The sequence below is a fragment of the Lethenteron reissneri genome, chromosome 41, assembly GCF_015708825.2.
Source record: "Lethenteron reissneri isolate LAM-NWPU_2019-01 chromosome 41, ASM1570882v1, whole genome shotgun sequence".
NCBI classification, from domain to species: Eukaryota; Metazoa; Chordata; class Hyperoartia; order Petromyzontiformes; family Petromyzontidae; genus Lethenteron; species Lethenteron reissneri.
The window spans coordinates 12,661,938-12,677,495 of NC_083819.1; positions in this window are offsets into that span (position 1 = coordinate 12,661,938).

Genomic DNA, 15,558 nt, shown 5'->3' on the forward strand with positions numbered 1-15,558 from the left:
TAGTTTATTCATACAGCAGTACTGGCCCTATCTGTATGGCAGGCGATTTGAGGTGAGTTCCCATCACGCTGCCCTCCAGTATGCTTTGCGTGTTGAGCAACCATCCGGCCGGCTCTCCCGCTGGTTGGAAATCCTGCAGGACTACTCATTCCGGGTGTCTTACCAGAAAGGTGCATGGCACACTAATGCAGACACGCTTTCGTGGCTTCCCCCGGGCGACGAATGTGTGTGCCTTTCGGGTTCGGGCTGCTGCAGATTGCCTGCCGCGGCTGTGCCTCCTCCGGTTGTCGCGTCGGCGAGGACCTCCACCCCTAATATTCCCGGCGATCCTGACGCACGACGAATGGAGGCACCTCCAGGCGGAGGACGCCTCTCTGTTGAAATTGCGGCGCCGTGTCAGTGATCCGGGCGACGGATCGAGCCGACGCAGGGTAGCTCCTGTCATTCTCAGGGAAGGTCTTTTAATGTTTTTGGACAGCGGCTTGCAACGCTATCGTAGTACCTACGAGCCTCAGGGGCAGACTAATTTTGGCCATCCACGAGCGGCTGATGCATCTGGGAGTTCACAAAACCCTGGCTACGGAATGGCGGGAGACATCAAGAACGTCCTGATGGGTTGTGTGCAGTGTGCTCGCCGCAAATCGCTATCTGCTAAGTGCTGTCCGCCCTTGCAATCTATGTGGGTTTCCCATATCAACGAGCTTGTCACACTCGATATACTGGGACCTTTCCCCATCACAGCCCGGGGTAATAAATATTTGCTGGTGAGTGTGGAGTATTTCTCCCGTTGGCCTGTGGCTTGGCCGCTCCCCAATCAATCGGCCACCGCCATCACCGAGGCATTTCTGCACATATACGTGCTAGATAAGGGGGCCCCGGAGCACCTCCTTACTGACCAAGGGAAACATTTTTACTCCAAATGATTGCAAGAGGTGTGCGAGCTTTTGGGCACGAAGGTCTGCACGTCGCCCTATCATCCCCAGATGGATGGGATGGTGGAGCGACTTTACAGGACTCTAACCTCTATGTTGAGTCAGCAGGTCAATGCATCCCAGAAAAACTGTGATCTGCACATTCCAGGGGTACTTGCAGCCTACAGAATGGCTCCGCACGTTTCCACCGGCTACTCGACATTCTTTCTAATGTATGGGAGAGAACCAACCCCCCCCCCCCCCCATTGACGTCCAGCTAAATACGGCTTCTAGGAAGCCGAGGGTTACCATCTCGGAACCCATGCGTTTTACCCTTCAACGGGTTTCGGAAGCACACGAGGCTTCAAAAGAAAATTCCATCTCACAGCAATTGGCCAACAAACGTCTAAGGGGCCTTCACATTTTGGGTAAACAGTGGGCCCCGGGGGACAGGGCTTGGCTGCACTGTCCTCAAGCGCCCATGGGGACATCCCCCAAGTTGTACAGACCCTGGCGGGAACCGGTTGAGGTGATACAGGCCGACCGGCCACAATGTGTTAAGATCCCGTTCGGCTGTCGGAATTGGTTTGTGCATCCGTCCCGCCTTAAGCCTTTTGTCACTCCCCGTCACATCCCTTCATCTCCAATTCATGAGGGCCGAGTGTCGGGTGTGCCGGGCGAGCTGGGGGGCGCGCCTGTTGAGGTTGTTCCACAGGGTGATTCTGCGGTCCCACCCACAGGACCGGAGTGCATGACTCCCTCGACGCCGTCGGCTGCTGCTCCTCTAGACACTCTGCTTGGTGGCTGCTGACCAGCTGTTCTCCGCTGACTCTATTATCTGCTATAGAGGGGCTGTGCCAGTCGGCCAGCATTCAAGTCCCCCCCGGGCCTCCCAGGGAGCTTAGGCCCACCTCGCCTGGAGGTCCGGCCATGCGGACTCGTTCTAAGACTGCTCGCTTTGTATGACTCTCACACACCTTGCTGGTTGCCTACACCGTCGGTCACACAGTCACGCTCACGGGTCATGGAGGTCATTGGCTGAACCTGGGTTTTTATTGTACTGTGCGCGCGTGATTTTACAGGGGTGCACCGTGCTGTGAGGGGTAAGCGAGTTAACCGGTTCATGTACATTTGTTGTTGTCGTTAATTCCCCTCCTTGCATGCGTTCTTCCCTCCCTCCCTCCCTCCCTCCCTCCCTCCCTCCCTCCCTCTCTCACTCGTGGTATTTGTACGTTCATATGTTATTTGCGGTATTTATTGTCGGTCGCCAGTTATTTATTGACGTTGGCTTTTTGGGAGGCACCCCTCTCCATTTTTCCATAGTTGTGTTATAGCCGGGACGGCTGTGTGATACACGGGGGGGGGGGGGGGTGATGTAGTGACATATGACGTCACTACTGTGTCGGGACTGTACAAGCGTAGGGACATATGACGTCACTACCGTGTCGGCTCAGTATGGGTGCTGTAGGTGATTGTCACGGGGGTCGTGTCAAGCCGTGGCACTCCGCGTGAATCCAACAGAACACGTGACCGGATAAAGGGGGGCCAGGGGCCCCAGGGGGAAGCTTGGGGGTCACATGGTTGGGGGTCCGAACCTTTCCGAAGGATCGAGAAGGGGGGCATGGCCTGGGGCAGAGCCGGCCACGCCAGAGCGGTTATTAGCAGGGTGTGAACGGGGAGCGGGGCTGTTCTACTCTGGGATGAAGATGCCATAAGAAGTCCTCAAGTCTCCGATCGTCATTCGTGACCAAGCAGCTGTCCCCCTGCCTTGGTCACTCTATGTAATACTCCCGAGTATTAGTGAGAGTCGGAACGGTGGTCGCCACCTTATGTATAGTGTTAATGTAATGCAATCTGCCTCAATCGAACCCATTACAAAGGCAATAAAAAGAGTAGCTCCGGACGATTTTGGCCAGTTGTCTTCAACCTCCAGGCCGTCAAGACCCACTCCCTGTCGTCCTGCCTCCTCGAGCCGCTTGCAGCCTCCGTGTGACGCCAGCGAGTGCTGCTACGAGTCATTGATCGGTAAAGTTTCGTCTCATCCTTCTCCCTCCGACTCTCACAGCGTCCGTGCGATGCCGTGAGTCTAGCTTCGAGGTACGAGGAAGGACGCTTGAGTGACTTCGTTCGTTAATAAACTTTAGTACAGAGTATCGGTGCAGTATGATTTCTGTGTGTGTGGGTAGAACGTCGGCGTGGTGTCTGCGATTTGTGTGTGGTGCGACTGCGCGGGGAGACGGTGTGCACGAGAGAGTGAGCGTGGAGCTGCAGCATGTGCACGCATGCTGAGAGGAGATCGCTGCAGGCGTGGGTGCGGTCGTGCCGCGGTGCGCCGCATTTGGGTGAGACACAGTGCACGCGGGAGAGCTAGCGCAGGGCTGCAGCATTGGTGGGGTGTTGGTAATTTGAGTGTGTGTGTGAGGAACGTGTGTATTAAACATAGACGGCCGCCGACCTTCGCGTGTCCGTGCAATGCGAATATTAGGGTGGGGGAGGGGCGCGTTAGAACCCGCTCGCCGAAGCTCGCGCGTGTTCACACAGACAAATAGCATTGACGGCGAGGCGCGTGCGCCAATTCGCACAGCCCTTTAGCGCTAGTGTAATGCCGCCACCACGAAGCCGTTCAGCAGGCGCCCCATCTACGACCTTGCCACCATCAAGCGACGGAGCCGACCCCGCGTCCCCTTCACCTCACCTCACATAAACACACCCGCACGCATTTCCCCCCCCCCCCCCCCCCCCCCATAGAGCTCCGAGGGGAGGTCACCTGGCCGACCGGTTTTTATCCGAGAAGCCCTTATCGGGATTAACTTTCACGGTTTCCGGCGACCAGGGAATTGGACGACCTCCCCCGACGCTACTTTGCACCGTGGCGCTGCGACCGGCCTTAAGATGGTATGGTCGCGGCGAAGGACATTCGGCCACCGCGGTTGAAATGCATCCCCCCACACACACCCCCATGGGTCGACGAGACAGGCAGAGGAGGGACGGGGCGGCATAGTTTAGCGTGCCAAAGCGGGCTCGAGTGCGTAGGTGCCATTGTTAGGGAAATTAAAGGATAAAGCTAGAATTGCAAATAATCAAAGAGGCGACTCGGGCGCATAGTGCGCAATTGATGGGGCAAGTGGTGGAGACATGCGGAGGCTCCGCGCTTAACTTCCACAGCAGGCCGTTGTGATGGACGCCGCTGCATAATGTGCATAACCAAGGCACCATGCATGAGAAAGGGATTAATTAGAATAAACGCCGCAACACGCAGCGCATCTGATTAGCAATGGGCGTGCCCATTGCTAAAGAAAAACTGGGAGGGGGCGACGACAGGCGGAGCAGCATCCCTTTGATGTAGGGACGATAAAAAGGGGGCGAAAACGAGAGATCTCCAGGATCAGGCCACGAGACGCTCTCCAGCCCAGCGACCCGGACGTCCGTGCGACGCATCGAGGTAAGCTGCGAGCATGGGATCAACGGACCGCCGTGGGCACCTAACCGTGAGTAAGAAGGTGCATTAGGATCATAAGCAGATACATCGGAAATAGGCATAAAGGTATCAGCGTAGGCCAGTCTCGTCGATTCATACTGACTCAACAACAGGTCCCAGGTAGCAGACAATAAATCATTAATAGCTGATCGTGGCCTCGTGTGATCTCGCTGAGAGGTGTGAACGCGTATGGTGCTGTGTATACAGCGGCTCGCCACGTGGGAGCGCTTCGCAGAGTGGCACAAGAGTGGGTGTCGCGTGTGTGCAGGTGTGTGCGCTCGTAGCGTGGAAGGGGGAGTCGGTGCGTCCACAGGTACCCGCTCCGTCTATCGCCGCAGGGACTCGCGCGGTGTGAGGGCAGCGTCATTCGCCCTCCGACCCCTGACCCCCGTTTAGAGCGCGTGATTGGTGGAGAGACAACGCAGCGTTTATAGGTGAACGAGAGCGGGCAGCGAGCTATGCCTCTCACACGAGCTCGCGGAGGGGTGGATCAGGGAGGGGAGCCATCGGGCGATGAACCCAGCGACGGCAGCAGCTGGTCGCAGAGTAGCGAGGGGTCGGCGAACGGCAGAGGCCCTGCCATAGGCACGCAGCAGGGAGGGACCTCGGGGACCAGCGGCCCCAACACTAGGTTTTGTGTACAAGCGGATTACGGCTTAACCACCCGGAGGTGCACGCGCATATTCATACCACTGTTTTTAGCGCTCGCTTGTTAGAAACGAGCACCTGCAATGGTACACGCGTACATGCAGCCGCCTTCATATGAATGGTGGTGTACGTGGGCGTGTGCGGAGTAACCCCGTGCGGTGGTGAGCCAGCGATTTAGCTATGGCCGATCATCCGATCGATGGAGAGGGTAGACGTCGCGCCCTGCCCACTCACAGGGAGCGGGGAGGCGGGCGTTGGCCCCCACAAAAGCATACATTTCATAACGCACAACTCGCAGCATGGAGGGTTACGCGGTGACCTGGAAATGGCAGTGTGGCAACTGATAGATGAGGATGTTTCAACAAATTTCAGACAGCCTGAAATGCCCCCACTGTCGCGGAGGCTTTCATACACAAATATTTGAGTGAGAAAGGTGAGGACAACGATGCGCATGGTCCCATTTTAATTCTGACCCAAGAACCAGCCTTGAAGAAAGCATGCGAATTAGCATTTGCAAAGTTCAGGTGGAGGGAAGGGTGGCAGGAGTGTGGCCCAAGCCAAAGGTGTTGTAATTGCCAGCACTTGTTGTGCACGCATGATCCGGGTGTCGTCAGTCTGGGCACCAGCATGAGTTCTTGTATGCACAATCCGAAGCGGGTGTTGGCAGTGATAACAGTGCTGTGGTTCACTGCTTGGGCTGCTGAGATTCACCCCCATGTTGCACTGCTCAAGGTCGGTGTACATAGTGGAGGAATTTAATGCAGATTTCTATCGTGAAAATTTACAGACAGGATAGGAATCGGCTTCTGAACCAGATGGGTATAACTGTGGATATCATCAAAGATGCAGCACCAACTGCTAAAACAAAACGGTGAGGGGAGGGCGATGCCTGTCGGCAGCGTCCCCCCGTGAAACACAGGCAGGCCTCCTCAGCCCGTGTCTCTGAGCACACTGCGGGTCGCATCGAAAACGCATTCGCATGCGTCCGTCCGGCCCTGTACTCGATCTGCAGGTCATATTCCTGCAGTTGCGTTAGCCACCGGGCCATCTGCCCCCATAATGATAAGTGCGCACGCGACATTTCCTGCCGTACAAATATGGCCTTACACGCGAAAATCACGGCATACAGTTCCTGACGGGTCACACAATAGTTCAGTTTGGCCCCACTCAGAGTCCGGCTGGCGTATGCAATGACCCACTCCGTCCCATCCTGCACCTGTGACAACACAGCGTCCAACCCACTGCTGCAGGTGTCGGTGTTCAGGATAAAATCTGTGGAAAAGTCAGGGAAAGCCAGGGTGGGGGTATGGGTGAGGTGGTCCTTGAGGGTCGTGAAGGCCGTCTGGCAGGCCTCCATCCAATGGTAGGATTCTTAGGGGAAATGAGTTGGGTTAGGGGGCATGCAATCTCGCTGAATCCCTTCACAAATCGACGATAATAGGTGCCTAGCCCCAAAAATGACCTGATCTCCGTTAGGTTCCTCGGCCATGGCCATTCCACTTCAGCGCATACCTTTTCCGGGTCGGTGAGCACCCCTGCCTCACTGATGCCGTGTCCGAGGTATCCAAACTCGCGCTGCGCAATATAGCACTTACGCGGTTTGAGCTTGAGATGGCCTGCTCACGGTCATTGTAACACCTCCCGTAACCTGGACCAGTGCTCAGACAGGGATCTACTGAACACTATCACGTCATCCAGGTAAATCAGGCACTGTTCCCACTGCAAGTCCCGCATCACCAACTCCATCAACCGCTGGAACATCGCAGGCGCGTTAGTGAGTTCGAGTGGAAGTCCTCGGAACTCGAATAGCCCCATCAGGGTGGTAAATGCAGTCTTCGGCCAGTCCTCCTCCGTCATCTCCACCTGCCAGTACCCGGACTGACAGAGTGGAGAAATACCGTGCACCCGTGAGGCTGTCAAAGGTGTCATCGATGTGGGGGATGGGGAAGGCGTCACCGAGGATAACCGCGTTCAACTTTCAATAATCAAGCAATCCTTTTTTGTCACCTGCACAACCGGGGCAGACCAGGGGCTCACTGAGAGCTGGAATATGTTATCGCGGAGCATATCCTCGACCGCCTCGTTAATGTGGGCCCATTCGGGTGCACCCAGTCGGTAATGGGTTGGGCTGCACCTGTGTCAATTTGGTGCTTAACGAGGTCTGTCTGGCCCACATCCGAATTGTGCTCACTAAACACGTCAGCGTACTCCCGTAGTCTCCCTCGCAGCTCATCGGCCTCTACCTTGGTTAAATCTGCCCAGAGTACCTGTAGCGCGTCAAGCAGGGGGATGACCTCTGCCCTGGGGGTCGGGCCGACCCGCCATGCCAGGTCCTGGTTGTCCTCGGGGCAGCAGGGATCCTCAACATCAAGTTGCTAGAGTGGTGTACGTGCAGGGGTTATACTGTGGCTACCATGGTGCACCGTCGCAGCATTGCTGGGGTACTGTGGGGGTTAAACACTCGCATAAACAGTCAGCCCCCATCAGTGTTTACCAATGTGGCCGACCCTACAACCCCGTACCGGTCCACCAACTCCAGGTGAGGAGTCAACATTGCCTCACCCAATGGTCGGTGGGAGGGGTCAGTGGGGGGCATTGCTACCGGCAACAGCATCTCCGCGAGGGGGCCGACGGTGATGGCTGACGCCAAGATAGCGGCCACGGGCTCAAAGCGGGGGCGACCCGGCTCCTGTCCCAAAAACGTAATCCACTCCCCGCTGCCCTCCACGGTGGCGCATCGCTGGCATGGCTGCATGTTGAGCCCCAACTTTTCCAGGAGGTCGGTACTTGCAATACACTTGTGGCATAACACGCTCGACACATAGAACTCCTGGTTACACACCTGGTGTTCGAGGCGGACCTCAAGAGTGACCCTCCCCAGCAGTCCCATCCCCGCTTCACTTGCTGTGTGCAGTGCACGATCCGGGGCCTGTAGGTCGCCCACGTCAACCCCAACCACGCTGCAGTGTGTTGCAATCACGAATGAGGCTACCGCCCCTGTGTTCAGCAGAATCCGGGTACGCCGCCTGTTCACCTACCCTTCCACCAGCGACGTGGCCCCCGTTATTCCTGCCACTAGCTCCCACAGCCAGTCGCCCACAGTCGCCACGTTCTTGGGTGTTGTTGCTGGCCTCTGCGTGGGGGTCACTCGCTCGCCATTATCATTACAGTTTATTCGAGCCGGTACCCCGTCGATTGCGCCCCTCGGTGGTCCCCTCTCTAGGGAGGCACTTGTCTAGCGCGGGCGATCTGGGGACAGTCTCTCACGGGATGCCCCCGTTGGTCGCATATATAGCATGCCCGGGGAAGGGTGGTGGCTCTATAAGAGGCCCCTTGCTCACTCCCCCTCCCAGTGCGCATTTGTTTGAGCTCTGCCTCTAATTGAGACACCTGCCCGGTTATCCCCCCTACCATGGAGCGTAGTCCTCCCACCTCGGACTGGACCACCTCCACTGTGGACTGCAGCTTGTTCATATATCCGTGTACTCGGGTCACCTCCTCGTGCACTTGGGTCACCTGCTCGCTTACTTGGGTCGCATCCCCGCATGCTTGGGTCACCTCCCCGCATACTTGGGTCACCTCCCCGCGTAAATGGGTCACATGGCCTGTTATATCTCCTATGCCAGTCTGTATCCCTGCTACCCATCCCGGGGTTGTCTCACTGGGTCCCGGGGGCTCCCTCGTCCCCCCCTTACCGTCCTGGCGAGCTCCTCCTCCGGAAGGAGGCTTGCGATGGTGCGCTCCCATCCCAGCCCTCGGAACTGCGCATGCTCACGAGAAAATCTCTCACACACGCGCGCACGCTCGACCAGGGTGTTAAATGGGGATACGGCCAGTTCACATCTGGCTGCCACCATGCCGTGCTAATTATATACTGCAGAACTTTCTCGGTGGCGAGGCCATCAATGATTTCAGAAGCTTATCCCGGGCGTGCGCTCTGCGTTAGCGAGCGCACGTCCTCAGCGTATCTGCGGAGGTCCTCGCTGGGCTGGTGGCGGCGCACATTTAATGCTGCCTTTGCCTCCTCCCGGTCGCTCGTGCCGAAGCGTTGGCCGAGTCAGTGCATTTACTCTCCCCAATGCGCTTGCGCGCGTGTGGGTAGCGCTGCTACAAAGTCAGCTGCCTGCCCATCCAAATTAATATTTAGCTGCTGCAGCGCTTATGTGTACGTCCAGCCATTAATATCTCTCGTGTACGCGAGGTTCCGGGCAAACGATTTCCACTACGGTATCCCTTGCCCGGTGAACACATACTTTACTGTTGTTCGGGGTGGGGCGCCTCTCTCCCTAGGAGGTGGAAGAAGTCGTATCACCTCTGACACCAATCTGTGGGGGCTGGTGTCCACCCCACCGTCCTTGCCGGGCAGGAGGGGTGCGACGTCCGCCTCTTCCACTCCCTCCTCCACTCCCTCCTCTACCGTGCCGATCGGCCCCCGCCGGGCCCCCACCGACCGGGTGATCGGCCCCCCGGCGTTAGCATCCCCTCTGAGGGACTAGGTCTCGGCAAGGTAAGGTAAAAGTTAAAAGGTAAAAACAACGAGCCTACCTTTACCCTACCTTTTACCTTATCACAATACAATCACTCTACCCTTACCTTTTACCCTTTAGCAGGTAAGGTAAAAGGTAAAAAGCAATGACCCTACCTTTTACCCTTACCCCATACAAATTACCCGATTACAGGGTAATTACTGGGGTACTACACATGACAAAGGTTTATAATGGTAAATTCTGGGTAGAGCGCTTTATTCATATAGAATACTCTTGATGATTCCAATTTTACACGCTTTCTTTGAACTCACTCTGTCTGTTGTTGTTGTCATTGTTGTCGTTGTTGTTGTCGTTGTTGTCGTTATTGTTGTTGTCGTCGTTGTCGTATCCTCAAATCTTGTAACTCACTTGTAACCCACTTCCCAATGTGGTATCGACTGCAAACGTGGTATACTTATGTCACATTGATGAAAATACTATATTCTATCATAAAAAATATGTATATTTTTAAACCATATTTTTTATATGTTATGTTTCGGCTTGGGTATAATTGTCCACGGTCAATTGACGTTGGCTGTAATTGGCCATGGTCCCTTACTTCATGGCAAGCTTCGGGGCCACTTCCTGGAGTCTTGGAGTTCTTACATTACTCGCAAATTTCATAAAAGCGTGTTTTAAAAAAAGTTTTTTTTAAATATTACTTATTAAATGGAGGCCACGGATTGCGCCACGGAGCTTTTAGCGGTAAACAAGGTACCGCATTTACCAGGTAATACTTCGCGCTTCCTTTACCCTACCGGGTAATTCTTCCGAGCTACCTTTACCCTACCCTTTACCTTACCTCTTGGCATGTCGACACCTTTACCCTTTTACCCGGTAAAAAGGGTAAATTACCTAACCTTGCCGAGGCCTATGAGGGACATAGCTAAACCGCTGGCTCACCGCCGCACGGGGTTATTCCACACACGCACACACACCAACGCTAATTTTACAGTGGTGAGCACGCGCGCGCCCCTGCCGGCGATCAGATTCTAATATGCGCCTGCACTAAGACTGACGCGAAATGGCTGCACGAATACGCGCGCGCCGGCGGGTGGTTTATACGCTACCCCGCACCCGCACTAAGACTTGGTCTAAAGCAGCTGCGCGAACACGCGCGCTCCTGCGGGGGATTATATTCTAACACCCGCACGCCCCCACAGCTAACGCTACAGCAGCTGCGTGAGCCCGCACGCTCCTGTGGGTGATCCTATTCTAATCCGCGCACACACCACAGTTAACGCTACAGCAGCTGCGCGAACGCGCACGCACCTGCAGGCGATTATCTCAACGAGCGCTCGTGCTGCAGCTCTGCCCTCACTCTCGCCACGCGTCTGCCCACGCAGCCGCTCCACACATAAATCACTCACACCACACCAAGGCTCTGTGCTAACATTTATTCACGGCGCAAACCCTGCATGGCCCGGAAGGATATTCTGCGAGCAGTGCCTAGCCTACTGCTACCCAAGTCCCGAAACACTCACACGCCCTATCACGTACCTCGCAGCTGTACTCACGGCGTCGCACGGACGCTGTGAGAGTCGGAGGGAGGATGACGAAAAAACTTGCCTATCAGTCTCGTAGCAGCACTCGCTGGCATCCCATGGATGCTGTGAGCGGCTCGAGGAGGCAGGATGGCCGGGGGGGGGGGGTCATGGCGACCAAGCTGTTGGAGGATCAGAGAACTGACTTGAACCGTGTCGGGCTCATACTCTTAGGTTTTTCGGTAAAGTCACGTAGGTAAAAAAATATAAAAAATATAAATAATAGAAATAATAGAAATAAAATAATAAATCACGACGTTTTGGAGGCAACACAAGTCTCCTTCATCAGGTGGGACCATTACAGATAAATTTACTGTCTCAAGTGAGGAAAAATCCAAGAGACAAGCTCTTAAATACAAGTTAAGGGGGAGGGGGGGCTTATCTTAATGTGGTAGCCAGGGAATGGAACGGTGGGGGGGGGGCTAAAAGAGAACAATGGTGCACATCGACTCGGGGTTGTGGCCGGTGTTAGCTGATAATCAAAATAAAAGAAGAAAGCAGTACTGTTAAACGCTGGGGATGTCAACACTCGGTAAAGTAGAATAGTACCTGTCAAATAAGATGGTACAAATATGTGTAGTTAAATCTTTTTTAGATGGTTAATAACATATTTCCAATGATTTCTCAGTTTGTACCCATCATCACGGTTGAAGTTATGTCTGTGTTTGTATATCTGGATGGCTTCGTGTACAAACCTTTGATGGTAGCCAGAAGGTTTGCAGAGCACCTTGGTCTCGGATAAGACAATATCATGAGAGCCCACAGCGTTGTAGCAATGGCGGAAGACTCAATTTTGCCGTGTTTCAGATCTGACTTGTGCTCGCGGACACGATCGGAGACATGACGTTTCGTTTCCCCAATGTAACAATCACCACAGATGCAACTCAATTTATTGACTCCAGGGTATTGTAAGTCAGGAATGACATATTTTACAGATGGGATTAGATCACGGATTTTATGTACTGTACTGAATCGGACTTGGATCTTATGTTTGTTTAGAATTTTGGAGAACTTTTTGGTCACGCCTGCTATATATGGCAACGTGATAGTTTTGATCAGAGTTTCAAGTGGTTGTTTCTGTATGGTGGGAGAAACAGCTTGGCGGATAGTGCGGCCAGAGTATCCGTTCATCGTTTCGGGCTACCCTTGTTATGCCCCTTGATAAAAAAAAAACATCTGGGGTTACGTTATCCTGCGCAGCCAATCGTGAGCCTACCTGTGATTTTCAAACGTTTTTCTGCCCTTATACGTTACGTTATTTTTCGGCCCATTGTCTCTGCACCCATACTCATTAATCCCTGACTCAGCCGGTTTAATCTGGGAGAGTGTCCGGCTGGCGTATACACACCTGGTCAGTGTGTACTTGGTCGGTGGCGCGGGGATCCCCCCGCGCTCATCGTCTGCCCTGCTCGCTTAATATTTCACCCCAGCCCTCTGCCCGATGTCGTGCGTGACTCGTTGCGTTGTGCCAGGCAATCCCCCGCCGGGACACTACGTGTGCGTGTGCTCGGGGGTGGGGGGGAATTGCGGCGCTTGCGGAGTCGCTCCGCGGTCGAGGCACCACAATAGTACTCAGACAGCTCCAGCTATGGTTCTGATTGATCTGCTAGCAAGAGACTAGAAGATCCATTCCATCATGCTGTTTGTAGATCTCTTGGCAGCGTGTGACATGGTGGACTATGGAGTGCTAATGACGTGCCTACGACTCATCTGTGGATTGTCCGAGTTTACCTGATTGTGCTGAACTAACCCTTTTATTTAAAAAAACACAAACAGGCTAATTACATCATCGAAACTTTTAATAAAAGCGGGCTTGGGCAGGACACGCCGTTAGAAGGGATGATGGGCAAGATTAATAAGGAGTGGCGGCGAGAAGATGGAGTGATTAAATCAGTTTAGGTACTGGAAGAATTGTTACATTTCAAGATCGTCAGGTGGCAACGGCTTTTAGATGCCTTCATTCAGCAGTACGAAACGGTTTACAGTGCCAGTACGGGGGTAACACCACAGGCAAACGGTTCAGAACGACTGCCCTTACCCAACGTCATAGAAAAAAATTCTAGTTTTAATACTCGTATGGGTATCAGTGATATATTTTTTACCACTCACCTGTTAGAGGGCGCTGTAGTTCAGTGCTTGATTCACAACTGGAGAAATTAGATGAACAAGTGCTACTTTGTTAAAAGTCACACATCCAGTAAAAGCACGATATAACGCGGGCGTATGGGGGCACGAATAACACCCGCATTATAATGGTAAACGCATGTCTCCATGTTCGTGTGAGCTAGTGAAACGTGGGCCCCTCTAATGGAACTGTGCTGGTTAGAAACATTCAGGCTGGCCTGCCTACGATCCATCCTGGGTTTAACCAGGCTGGATTGTGTGAGCTCACAAATCCTTGAAAGACCTCGACCTAGACACATTCCCATCAGTGAGCTTCTTCGGCAGGTAAGGCTGCATTGGCTGGGTCATGTAGCCTGCATTTCCAGCCATGGCATGCCCAAGCAGCCTCTATTTTGGCCGCATACAGGAGGATAAACGGGCATGACACGGGCTGTAAAAGAGATGGACTGATGCAATATAGGAGGATGTGGAGCTTAGTGGACTGTTACCAGCAGTGTAAATATCGGCCTCTAATGAAGGAGGCTCGTGAAGGGCGCTGCTGGGCAATTGGAGGCAGTCGCCCTCCAGCAACAAAGGAGTGCAGAGGAATGATGCTCAAAACGATAAGAGTGCTGGACGGCTAAAATGCAGAACGTTGGCACAGTAGGGGACACTGCTAGTGCATCTGCAAGTCATCTCAGTCAGTCAATCCATGGCTCCTGGGTCTGTCCCGTTGCCTCCTGTCAATGAGCCTTTGACACTTCACGTGGCCTCAAAGTGCACCTGGCCTGGCATAGGTGCCGTGAAGTTAACGCCACTAGTGGCGAATGGCAGGTGTTGTTGTTGTTGTGTCTCCGTATCTGTGTAGGACTTGAAATCACGCGCCACGCGTTCTGTTGCTAGGCAAGCGAGCAGAGTACAGTGGGAGCATCTGAGGACACGGTTGTAGTTGTCGTTGAATTAAGGGGGGGGGGGGGGGTCGTTAAGAGACACGACAGGTGTTAGGGGTGACTGAGGACGCAGGCCGGTGATTGGTCAGGAGGGTGAGTGGTTAATGACCGACGCCGGCCTGGCGGCAATAACATGTTCACGTGAGGCTGGGGGCCTGGGGGCGAGTAGCAAAGCGGGGGATGAGATAATTGATTGGGACTGATTGGTGCGGGGATATAGGGCACAGCGTAACGGAGAGACGGGAGTCTTGTTTGGGATTGGAGCTGGAGTGGTTGGTGCCCGGGAGAGAGACGGAGCAGCAGTGAGCAGGGATAGGTACGATAAGGATAGAGAGAACACAGTGTACGGTAGAGTGGATAGAGAGAACACAGTGTATGGTTAGCAGTGGATAGAGAGAACAGTGTACGGTAGCAGTGGATAGAGAGAATACAGTGTACGGTAGCAGTGGATAGAGAGAACACAGTGTACGGTAGAGTGGATAGAGAGAATACAGTGTACGGTAGCAGTGGATAGAGAGAATACAGTGTACGGTAGAGTGGATAGAGAGAACACAGTGTACGGTAGCAGTGGATAGAGAGAACACAGTGTACGGTAGCAGTGGATAGAGAGAACACAGTGTACGGTAGCAGTGGATAGAGAGAACACAGTGTACGGTAGCAGTGGATAGAGAGAACACAGTGTACGGTAGCAGTGGATAGAGAGAACACAGTGTACGGTAGAGTGGATAGAGAGAATACAGTGTACGGTAGCAGTGGATAGAGAGAACACAGTGTACGGTAGCAGTGGATAGAGAGAACACAGTGTACGGTAGCAGTGGATAGAGAGAACACAGTGTACGGTAGAGTGGATAGAGAGAATACAGTGTACGGTAGAGTGGATAGAGAGAATACAGTGTACGGTAGAGTGGATAGAGAGAACACAGTGTACGGTAGCAGTGGATAGAGAGAACACAGTGTACGGTAGAGTGGATAGAGAGAATACAGTGTACGGTAGAGTGGATAGAGAGAACACAGTGTACGGTAGCAGTGGATAGAGAGAACAGTGTACGGTAGCAGTGGATAGAGAGAACACAGTGTACGGTAGCAGTGGATAGAGGATACAGTGTACGGTAGAAATGGGGAGACATGGAGTGTTGTTAATGGCGAGTTGTGCATCGGAGCGAACGGAGAGACACGGAGCGATGATGAGGTGTGAACTCTACGCGTGAATAAACGAGACGAGAAAGACAACGAGAGTACGAGTCCTACATCTGTATTAATTTGTCTCCGTATTTGCCCAACTGCGTGTCACCAAAGGAGTTGAGAGCGCTTGGGGTGGGGACTGATGTCTGGCTCTCTGCCGATCTGCAACCTGACCAATGGAGAGAGGACAGCTAGGGTGGGGGGGCTGGATCAGAC